The following is a 13,421-nucleotide window of genomic DNA, read 5'->3' on the forward strand; positions in this document are numbered from 1 at the left end:
TGTAATTAGTACCAACCCAGAAAAAACTACTTTTTTTTATTGGATGACGGAGTGGATGCAGTTTGATTCTTATATTAAGTCATAAATTCAATTATTATCAGCATCCTCTTGATTGAGCTGTTGCGGATGATTGTTCTAGTGCAGTTTATCTCTTCTATGTAATTTGTATATTATTACACAAGAGCGGAGTATACTTAGTATTCTCAAGTAGCTAGTGGAGTTGCGGCTTTCCCAAGTCAACGAAAATAAATAAATAAAGGATCTGTTTTGCTCAATTAAAAATTTAAAACTAATAGTTTGACTACACGTTTATATTTCATATATTACATGCTCAACATTAAAAAAATAAAATAAAATAAAATAAAATAACTTCATAGTTAAAACTCCAAAATTTTTAGATAACATATTATTTCTAATTATATAAAATTAGAAATGTAATAGTTTTAACCAAAATTTTATGTTTATACGATTTAAATTCCTTACACTTGAATTAACATTTCCTTACACTTGAATTAACATCTTTAGAACAAGGCTTTATTTCAAAAAAAAAAAAAAACATCTTTAGACCAAGTAAGTACCCAAATGTTGGATGCACTTTATGTATCCCTGTTTGTTTAGTTCATGTTCATTGGGAAAAGAACGAAGGTACATTTGAAACGCAAAAAGAGTTCTTTTGTATTCATGCGTGTCAGATGGAAGAACACTAATTGCATAGGATCCGGTGACTACTAATAGCTGTAAGCTTGACTGGCCACAAGCATGCATTTATCTTTGATTTACAAAAAGAAAAAAAAACTGTAACAAGTGTGTTTGGTTCGCATATTAGAATTGAAATCAGAATGAATATCAAATACTTAGTAATGATAATAGATTTTGGTAAAAATATTTTGCATGTTTGGTAATAAGATGGAATGAGAATGATTGTCAATATTCTTTTTTGGTTATGTATAATTCTATAATGGGAATAAAAGATTTTAAGCATACAAGAACAAAAAATGAAGACAATTGATTTTAATATAAAGACATCCAAAGCACCAATATGAACAAAAAAAAAAACAAAAAAAAAACAAATGGAATGAAACCCTTATTTTATTAGGGAATGAGTTTTTCAATTAAGCAGTAATCAAAACCTATAGTAGTATTCTAAAAACCTATTAACGAAACAATAACAATGACTTTGATATACATTCTTGATAGTTAAACCTGTCAACCAAACACACCCTTAAATGTGCGCATTGGATGAAATTTATCTTGTGATATTAATTCATAAAGAATTACAATGAGGTTAATAACCCAAATTGAGTATATAACTTATCGGCCCAAACCGAGAAGGCCAATAGGCAGAGTCTTAAAAGAGTCAAATTTGAAGCCCTATGATTATTAAGCCAATTTTTCGACCAGCTTAACTAGAATTTATTACCCCTTACATGAATTTATAGGTTTATATTAGGCATGCCAACTAATTATCACATGTTTCAAACCCTAGCTAAACAACTATTAAGAAACATTACATATATATGCACTTGTTGAGCTGCATGTTTTGCAACCCCTCAGTGAAAATGATCATAAGAACCATAGAAAATTAGCACAAGCTAAGGCAAAATCATTTCTGGTATTGCTGAATCAAAAGCACATATATAATAACAACATTGTCACTGTATGAACACCATACATACACACACACATATATGTGTGTGTGTATCCATGCCTCTATTTCATGACATGAGGTGTGAACTATCCTTTAGCCGCCAGACCAAAAATAGAGAAGGAAAAAAAAAACAAACATAAAATCTAGCAAGAATTATATGCTACTGATTCTTTGAACTTATAATGTTTTTCCTTGGGACCAACAATGGTTGTTGTAGGGTTAGTAGGACCATATATAGAGACCAAGTACCACCATTATCTGCATACATATAATTAAAGTTTCTTTCTTTATTTATCTTTTCTATTTTTTTAAATCAATGAAAAAAACCTGTGGTCACTACTCAAAGGTATACACTAGGTAAATCTGACATTGTGACCCTAACTAGCAAAGAACGAGATAAACTAGCCTATATTTTTATAGTTGACCAACTCAAACCATTGAAGGTATACACTAGATAAATCTGACCTTGTGACCCTAACGGGCAAGAACGAGATAAACTAGCCTAGCTAAGGTTTTCATAACTAACTGGCTCAAACTAAGAAAGCTGATAGGCTGCTCCTGGGAGTCGAACTTATAACATTGTGGTTACCAAGTCAACAATCTGACTGACTTAGATGGGTCAGTGGGTTACCCTTTTTTAAAATCTAATTTTGATTGGGGGGTGGGGGTGGGGGTGGTGGGGTTGCTTTGGGCAACAAGTTATAGTGTAAAGCAAGCAAGTAGGGTTCTTATTTTGGGCGGTTTCGTGGGACTGCTGAGGTTGTGCTGCGTTCCCTACACACTAGCTAACCTTAAGCTGCATGCCATACATACCCAAAATTTTCAACCTTCTTAATCATATCATCAATCATCATATTTACTGTGTCAATATCAATAACATACATACCCATTTCTAATCCCACCATCACTACTTTATAATTGTTGGTTCAATTCGGGTAGATATTTAGAGTTTGATTTTTTAAAAAAATTAAATTAAATTAATAAGTACTTAGTTAAGAAAGAATATTTTAATCTTGTTGGAATTAAGACCCGTATGTAAAATGACAAAAAGGATTAACATTGTTATCTGATTAGTGCATTAGAACTAGATTCATGTAATATGTTTCTCTCCCATTCATGTAAAAGAAAAAAAAAATAAAAAAATCAGTGAACAGCTCAATTGGTCACAGGAGTGAAGTCTAATTTGGGAACAATGGTCTTGGGATCGAATCTCATTGGTTACAGTGGCTCATTGTTACAAATCTATATATCTATATATATATTAAAACAGAAGTGCTAGTTTTCCCGCTCATTTTAGTCCAAGAATTTTGAAATCGGTCAACATAATATTATATAATAATTCCTTATAAGAAATTCTAACTTTCCTTATCATTCCTTATTTATGGCTAAAATTGACAAAATATTCCAAAAAATGATAGCATTCAAATTGAACTATAATTTAATTAATATAATTAAAGTAGTTCCGTGCACCCCATAGCATTCAAATTGAACTATAATCTATATAATTAAACTACTTAAATTATATTTTATTTATATTGAAAATGGTGCTGAAATAAAAGGTATGAAATATTTTATACTATATGATGTATATTATAATATTCTAAAAGATATTACTATATTATGTTAATTTACGTAATTAAATTCCTCTCATTATGATATTCTTTTAAAAAAATTCAACAATCAAATTACTAGATGATGTATATTATAATTAAATTCCTCTCGTGATGATATTAAAAAAAAATTCCAACAATAAAAAATAAAATTCCAACAATCAAATTACTATGTGATGTATTCCAAAAAAATATTACTATATTATGTTAATGTACGTAATTAAATTCCTCTCATGATGATATTCAAAAAAAATTCCAACAATCAAATTACTATATGATATATATTATAGTATTCCAAAAAAATATTACTATATTATGTTAATGTACATAATTTAATTCCGCTCATGATAATATTAAAAAAAAAATCCAACAATAAAATTACTATGTGATGCATATTATACTATTAAAAAAATATTACTATATTATGTTAAATACGTAATTAAATTCCTCTCATGATAATATTTACAAATTTTTTTTTCTTACAACAATCAAATTAATATATGATGTATATTATAGTATTAAATGCTATTCAATTATACGTTTGTGTGGTTGTAGTTTATATATAGATTTATATATTTCTTAATTTATTTATTTAAAAATTTGAAATCAGTGAACATAATATTCAAAGAATGATTTCATTCCTTAAGAAAAGGAAAGTAATGGAATATTTTATACACGAAAATTAACATATATTAACAAAATAGAATATGGAATATTATTTCCGTTAGTATATAGAATCTTAATATATAAACAAAAATGCTCTTTTATTTCTATTTCAATTTCAACTTAATTATACACGAAAAAAATACTATTCCATATAGAATCTTAATATATAAACAAAAATGCTCTTTTATTTCTATTTCAATTTCACGAAAAATACTATTCTATATATATATATATATATATATCAAGTTTCGTGTTTCTAGGTTATGTATACATACATATATATATATATATATATATATATATATATATTAGATATGATATTCAACTTAATTTTAGTATATAGAATATAATTTTAGTATATAGAATATTAGAACCTACCATATTTTAGTATTGGTTAATTTGCTAAGTATACTTTTTTTTGTTATAAATACCTCATCCATCCTTCTTTTCAATCATGTTAAATCCTCTTACTTTAGTTTTCTTTTACGTTCACTCTATCAATAGGAAGAACTTTTCAATGTGGCTCCCACCTTCAATCTAATTAACCAAATAACCGCTAACTCCACAAATTGGGCGATACAAGTTCGTCTAATCCGAATGTACGAGTCAACTTTCAACAATGACACCTACAATTCTACTTCTTTGGAGTGCGTGTTTCATGATTATGAGGTAAATTCTGTTTTTATATATATATTGCTTATTTCATCTATTATTCATTCTCAATATATATTTTTCTTTTATATTAGTTTTATAATTCACATGTTAATATGTTAGTTATACATTAACATATTCACATATATATATATATATATATATATATATATATATATATATATATATATATATATATATATATATATATATATATATATATATATATTCATCAAATTCTTACTTTTTTTTTTGTAATTTAGGGTACGCGTATACATGCATCCCTAAAAAAGGGTCAAGTTGATCAATTTAAAAATATCTTTTCTGAGGGTCATATCTACTCCATTAAAAATTTTATTGTTGCAACAAATGACATGAGATATAAAACTACGCACCACAAATAAAAGATCAAGTTCATGCATTCTACCAGAGTCTTCCAGTATAACAACAACGATTTTCCAAACATGACATACATGTTGAAAGCTTTTGATTAACTTGGTCCTGCCGAAATTAATGCATCCGAACTATTTGGTAATATTTATTTACGTCTCTCACTTCGTTTAGCATTTTAAGTATATGTTTTATATTTAGTAAAAATTTTGTTCTTATGATTATAAATACATATAGATTTGGTTGGTTCTGTTGTCTCGATTGAATCTCCACGTACAACCATAATTAATGGGCCGGAGACAAAGTACATCCACTTTGTTCTTCAGGATCATGAGTAAGAAATCTTATATTAATAATCAAGTTTACACTTAAAATTGATTATATGGTTTTTCCTAATGTCTGTAAGATTTATCACAATCTGTTGTTTCCTTTTTTAGAGAGAGACGCTTATCATGCACATTTTGGGAGCAATATGTTGATCAACTATTACAGCATGTCAACTATGACAACCCTAATTCAGTTGTTTTACTCATTCAGTTTTATCGTGCAAAAATGTACAACAGTAAGTTACTATTTTCTTTTTACTTTTTTTTGAATCTACTATTTTTAGCATATTATGTATTTTGTAGTGTTCATATTTGACAATTATTATTTTATTGCAAAAGGTGAGGTTTCAGTATCTAACACATGGAATGCCGCCATGTGAAATAATTAATACACTATTCAATTTGAAATAATTAAAAATTAAAAATAAAGCTGATATAAAACAACAAACATATAATTACAGTTATTTAATAAGTAATGGTAAGCAACTCTCACTTGAAATTTGAAGTTTGTAATGTTCTTCCACCTCCTTTCTTTATTGTATTTGGTCTTAGAAAAACATAACCAATGCGAGTTCCTGCAATCATAGATTTTGAGGTGATTTTAAGTAACAAAAGTAAAAATTATTGTTAACAAACTATAATTTAACATATCAATAATTATATTTGCAAGAACTTTGGTACCTGCAAGTATTGTATTGATGATTTTTCATATCAAATGAAAAAGATACATTTAGTAGAACATATATTAAAACAATTAGGTGTTTACTTTAACATACAATAACTATACTAATTGCAGCCATAAATCTATATCTATATCTATATATAATTAATAAAAAAAAATTAAGTCAATTAAATATGTGTATATAATAAGAAGAAGAAATCATATCCTATATATCTATATAACTGCAAATCAATCAATATATAACTATATATGTACCTTAGGCAATTAGGAATTATTATAATTATATAATAATAATAATTAGGAAAACTGTAACGTATAGAATTAATATTATTGGCACAATATTTGGTAATATTATTATAATTATATAATAATTAGTAAATCAATTTAATATTAGAAGAGAAAAAATATTATAATTAATATAATTAATGAAATTATTAGGATAATTGCCACAATATTTGGTAATTATAATTAATATAATTAACTTCATTGAGAAATATATAATATTTCTTCTGTGGCAATATTTTTGACAATTTCATTAAATTATAATTAATAAAATATGAAATATAATTAAGGAAATGAAATTATAAAATTAACAAAATATGTGTTCATAAATATTTATAAATTTTTTAAAACATATATATACACTATATTAATCATACAAAATTTAAATGCTAATTTTTTAATTTCTAAATGTAAATTTTTAATTATATATCTATCAATATAAATTATAGTTAATGAAATTATATTATAGAATTTTTCTATATACAGATTAATAAATATTGTGTATATATAATGTATTATACAATCATATAAGAAAATGCATCCGATTATAGTTTAAACTTACTCATACAAATTTAAAATTTACATTTTTTTTTATTTCTAAGTATAATAATTTTAGTTATCATATTTTTACAATTATAATATATATAAATACAATTAGGAATAAATCAACTTAATTATGTGAATTTTTCTATAAAATTAGAGATTATATTAACCATACAAAATTTAAATTTAAATTTTGTATGTTATGAAAATAGATACTTGACCAAATATATAAAAGTCAAACTATGTTATTATATTGTATATTTTAACATTTTTTTAAAATTTTTTTTCTATTCTTTAAATTTAAATTCATAATAACAAAAAATTTTCCGTGCAGCGCACGGATAAAACACTAGTTAAAAAGTAATTTAAAAGAACCGTCCACAATCAAAACCTTAGAGGAGGAGCAAGATTAATTAGAGTGGGGGTGGGGTGGGAGGGGGGGTTAACTAAACTTGAAAATGACTAGATAAGCCGCAGGTTCTAGAGAAACAGTGGGGGGGTGGGGGTGGTGGAACCTTAACTAGGAATGATAATGACATTTCTCCATCCACAATCCATGTTGTCTCTTCCCCATTTTTTCCTCAGATGTATGACACACACAAAATGGTTTGATAATTACTTTACAAGTATTCTTCCATTTTGTCTGTTTCTTGTTCCATTTCTTTAATAGGCCAATGCTCATCTTCATCTCCTTTGAAGCTGTGCTGTGCTGTGATGCCCATATTTTTTGGGACCATTTACCCTTCCCATGCCACTCATTCTTTACCAATTTCATCCATTTTTTATTTGTACTTTTTGCACTTTTCAGTTTTTTTTTATTTGCACTTTTTCAAGAATAAAAAAAAAAATTACACCTTTATTTAATATATATATATATATATATATATATATATATATATATATATATATATATATATATAATTATGCTATTGGCTGTTGCTTGCATTGGAAGTGGGAGGAGGTAGGCCATGATCATATGAGCCGCAAAAGTGTTGTTCTTCCATCATTGCTAGCTAGCTACATTTCATTTTTAGTGTATATCTTCTTCGACTTCTGTGTTGTTAATTCAATTCTTGCATGAATTCTGGAACCATCCTAATGAATCAACCCTACAGCAATAAGGGTTCAAAGATCTATGGTGTTTTATCTGGCCAGATAAACTAATAACGTAGATAATTGCTGACACATAATAATTGGCCCATACCATTTTGGACCAGTACTTGAAATTGGTGCCTTAGACCAACTCAGCCATCTTGACACTTGTTGATATATAATATGATAGTTACAAATATAGAAACTGTCAACTACAATACAGAATGCGTCAACTACAGATACAAAATCTGAATGTTATTTTTGGACTAGTATCTATAATGCAAGGTAGACCCTGGTCCATGACTCTCCTCCGAGACAATTATATATTGCAATTCAACCAATCTTCCCTTGCACTTTGTCTGCCTCATAGCCTTCAAGTCTGATATGGACTTTGTGATGTTGGTGGTACGACACCATCACGAACGGTGTTTAATTTTTGTTTTAATATGTAAGGAAATATATATATATTCATAGCATAATTAACTCCTGTACATTATCTTATCGTCTTTTAATTTATTCATTCACAATTCTAATGCACAAATTAAAATTTCTTTCCACGAAATTTCTTGTCCTTTTTTATTTAGTTACCAACCAAATCCTCGTTAATTTTTAACACGTAGGTTCAGCCTTATTTTCATATTCTCTCCTTCTTTTCTCTTCTTCTAATCTTTACTATGAGTATCATCATTATTTTGTTCTCTTTTGGTACTTGAGGAGTGACTAAGTGTGGGTTGAAAAGATTGTTTGAGATGAATGATTTCCCTTGATTGAATTACATTATATTGATTAGACTAGCAAATTAAAGTATGTGTAGAAAGGAAGATGGGAAAGGGATATTTGTGGAGATATTTTGTGGCTATGATGTGCAATTATGGTGATTCATAGAGGTAAAGGGATGAAGAAAATGATGCATAGAGGGGCATGAGTGACACTAAGCCAATGGGGATGGGGTAAAATATTTATTGGAGGTCCACCAGGGCCACCAACAAATTTGATGAGATATTTTTGCCTTTTTACCTTGTATTATAATTATAATAATTAATCAAATAATTGTGATTTGTGGGTTCATGCATTGGGTAATGTCATTAATTAACAACAAATCTTCTTGTTGAATTTTTAAGCACATTTTTATGGTGAGTTTTTATTGGTAGTCTGGTAGATATAATGTTGGACGGTTGAACACTTGGTATGAACTTCTTCATCAAATCATAGTTTAATGACTAGACTGACTAATGTAGTACTGTTATTAGTGATATACGAGTAATTATAAACAAACAAAGGGTCAGCTTCAGATGAGAATTGAACCACGGTTTGGATGTGAACCTGTGAACTCTTATGCACTATTAAGATGTGAGATTAGATGGTCAAGATCTGATGAGGGATGCAATGGTGCATCTGGTGCAGTTGTGCATTCTTACAGTGGTGTATATTTACTAGGTTGATCAAAATTATTATAAATCATAAGATCAAGCAAGATCAATGGTGCACAAGGATACACCGGTTCACATGTTAACAGATGTTCTCATTTGAACCTAACTCTATAAACATGAATATCTTTCATCCCATCCATTTCAACAAGTTTGTAGTTAGTTTGAGCCTGCATATATAGGCAATCAGTTATGTTGGTTCTTGGATAGTAAATGATAGATAAGGACACATGATTGAACCTTGGAAACTACAATGTAATTAATTAAGTTTCACCTAACCTAAGACTGACTTTTACACAGCTGGTCATTTTAATCTTCCCTCAACTCGAGACTAGTCTTGAATAGATCGGGATTGACTTGGCCAATGACCACTGCTATTTGTAGTTAACTTAACCTAAGATTGACCTTTATAAATCTAGTTGTCCTAACCTTCTCTTAACTCCAGACCATTTTGAGATAGTTCGGGATTGACTTGACCCATGACCACTTCTATATGTAGTTAACTCGACCTAAAATTGACCTTTATAGATCTAGTCGTCCTAATTTTCTCTTAACTCGAGACCAATCTGAGATAACGGGGATTGACCTGAGTCATATCCACTTCTATTTGCAGTTGACTTGTTGGGCATCCTTTTCCAGAGAAACAACTGATATTAAACATTTGAAGAACAATAAAAAAATGTTGCCATAGAAGGCTCAAACTCAAAGGGTAGGGAACCATGTAGGCTAGTCTACATAGTTCTGTTGGTCTGGGCTGATGAGTTGATATGCTAAGTTGGGCTTGAAATCATTGAGGCCTTAAGAGTTATATCAAGACCCATCCAATTCATGATCTGGGCCACATCTTTTATTGGGATCAAATTATTCTGTGGACTCGGGTCTACTTTGCAAGGTGAATTTGTGCTTAAAATACACAGTTTACATACTGAATGCTCACAATTCGAATTGTGAACATTCAATATGTAAATTGTGAACATTCAACATGTAAATTATTTATTTTGAACACGGGTCTATGGTATATATAACTATTACTCGCAAACCATATAAGAAAGGTAAATTGGATTTCAAAAAAAAAAAGAAAGGTAAATTGCACTTTATAAAAAAATGAGTTTGGAAGAAGAGTGGGCTATCCGGGGATAGTGTGTCAAAGGAAACAACAAGAAGAGCCCAACCCAACAATAGGGATAGTGATATTTTTTTGCGTAACGAGAGAAATCAGAAGATTAATTACAATTACTATTTGAAGGTCTGTACTAGATAAATCTCACTCCGGTGTGATGAAAACATTATTAATTTACTTGTCATGTGGTTAAGGTATGGAGTCACTAAATGGTTTGCTGTCCCTTTGCTTTCTGCCTGCTCCCTTGTTCACAGGCTAATTAATAAAAGGTCAGGTTGTTCAAAAGCTACCAACTTTACACCCCATCCCCCAGCCCCCCACCCCAAGTCCCCACACATTAAATTTCCATTTTAATTTTCTCTGTAAGAGTCAAAGAAACTTTTTAAAAAAAGTACATTTAGATTATTGAACTCAAAAGAAACTTCATATATACATGTGAACTACAAAAGTTACAATTAGACCATTTTATCTCGCTATCATATGCCATATTTTTTGTTGGCGCGAAAATACACGTGATTGCCAACATAGTAATACTTCATTTGTCTCATTTTGGCGGTTATATTTACTATTTATTGGTTAAATTAAATATTTTTTATTGTTTATTTTTTAGTAATTTTTATTTTTAAAATTTTTTTTTGTGTGTTTAATAGTACTTTTAATATTGTTTTTAAATATATAAATATTATATACTAATACTAAGTTTAATATTATAAAAAAAATTGAATTAAAAATAACTACTGACAAATAAAATGGTACGTGGGACGGAGGGAGTAATAACTTTTTCTTCCACATATATATATATATATATATATATATATATATAGAGGGTTGCACTCTCGTGCGTATTGTCGCCCAGGTAAGAAATGAGAACGCTTCACAGCCGTCCACGTGTCCAGATCAACGAATCAGATGCAATTTTTTAGAAAAAAGACGCGGTGGCATTTTCGTAAATAACTGGAACTTTGGTGCACCTAGTTTCACTTATAAGTGCACCTAGTTTCACTTACAAGTGCATCTATTTTCGCACATATTTTCACTTACAAGTGTAAGTAATTTAACTTGTTAATATTCATGCATCTATTTTCGCAAATATTTTCACTTACAAGTGCAAGTAATTTACCTTGTTAATATTCATGCACTTGGTGCAACCTAAGTGCACCTAGTTATAACATTAGGTGCACCTAGTTATAGCATTAGGTGCACTTAGTATTGATGCTCAGTGTACAATTCACTTGCACCTGTAATACATTTTACTTGCATCTGCAATACATTTTACTTGCACTTGTGTAAGTAATTTACTTTGTTAACATTCATGCACTTGGGTGCAACCTATGTGCACCTAGTTATAACATTAGGTGCACCTAGTATTGATGCTTATTGTACAATTTACTTGCACTTGTAATACATTTTACTTGCACGTGTGCACCTATTTTCACTTACAGTTGCAAGTAATTTATCTTGTTAGCATTTATGCACCTGGGTGCACCTATGTGCACCTAGTTATAACATTACGTGCACCTAGTTATAACGTTATATGCAACTACATTCCGGACACGTGGCGCGCTGTGATTCGTCCGCAGTTCTCTCCTGGGCGGCCAGTACGCATCAGAACGCGATCCTCTATATATATATATATATATATATATATATATATATATATATATATATATATATATATTCATCAAGGCTCCATCTTCAATTCAAATATGTATCTCCATCTTTTTCCACATATAGAAGAAGATGAGTCATCTATGTCCATGATCTTCGTCCTCATCTAATAAAAACAAATTTCTCATCTTTGTCTTTTTGCTTAGACCGACCATGATTTGTTTTGAGTAGGCTCCATACCATAATCAGATTAATTTTTGTTAACATTTGGCCGGCTCAATTATGAAACAAAGTGTGAGTCATATTTGTTTTTCAATACAATGAGTGTTTGAACTCCCGACCTCTATTAAGGGATGAGAGTGTATGGTCATTTATGCCAATCAAATTGATTTATCATCTTTGTCTTTGTTGGACAAAGAAGACGAAAAAAAAAGAGCAATAAATAATTTTCAGAGGAAATCAAACTTGAACCTTTGTAGTTACTAAATTAATTGTTGGACTAACTGGAGTAGGTTGCTCAAGAATTACAACAGTACGTTGGTATATCTCATAATTGATCTAAATTAATAAATATGCCAATCTGTAAAGGGGACCATCTGTTTCTATCTTGTTTGCCTATACATACCCCCTCCCTCAACCTGCCAAAGAATCCACAGCTGTGAAGCTCACACTAAAGCTATGAAAAAAGCCAAAATTGTGTGGTAGCTTGTATCCTTTTTGCTCAATTTGCACTCACCTTACCTCAATGCATGTGATATGACTCAAATAGGTGAACAACAAAAATGTATTGTGTCCCAACACATTCAAGTATTGTTGAATTTTGAAACGTTTTGTGAGTTACTGAGAAATAATGTTACAATATCCTATGTAAAAATGTCGTGTTTTGTTTTAAATTAAATGACGGGATGACACAAATAAGTAAACTGTATTATCGCTGTCTACACACAACTCTCTACAAGCAAGATCTTCTTAAGACTATGTAGTGCACACTCAAATTAAACAAGCACAAGCCCGACCTGCTCATGTTAGAGTGACATCTGATCTTGTCAAGAAAGTCTGCAACTCTATTTTGTTCTCTAAAAACATGAATTAATATGATCTTTCACTATTGTAAAATAATATTAGTATTTTGAAGATAGAAAGTGATGCATGCTTTACCGGATCACCCAAACAAATTAAAGATACTAGCATCATTTACTTATTAGTGCATTCTTTGTAACATTCAAATCAAAATGATTAGTGTGATTTATAGGCTATTATATATGTCATAGCATAAATTACTTACTGCATCCTGATGGTGAGTTTCTCTTGTCACCCAAATAAAAAGAAACTAAATTTTTATAAATATGGCAACTATACACTATGCATTCACTTAA

The sequence above is a fragment of the Ipomoea triloba genome, chromosome 5 (assembly GCF_003576645.1).
Source record: "Ipomoea triloba cultivar NCNSP0323 chromosome 5, ASM357664v1".
Classification (NCBI taxonomy): Eukaryota; Viridiplantae; Streptophyta; class Magnoliopsida; order Solanales; family Convolvulaceae; genus Ipomoea; species Ipomoea triloba.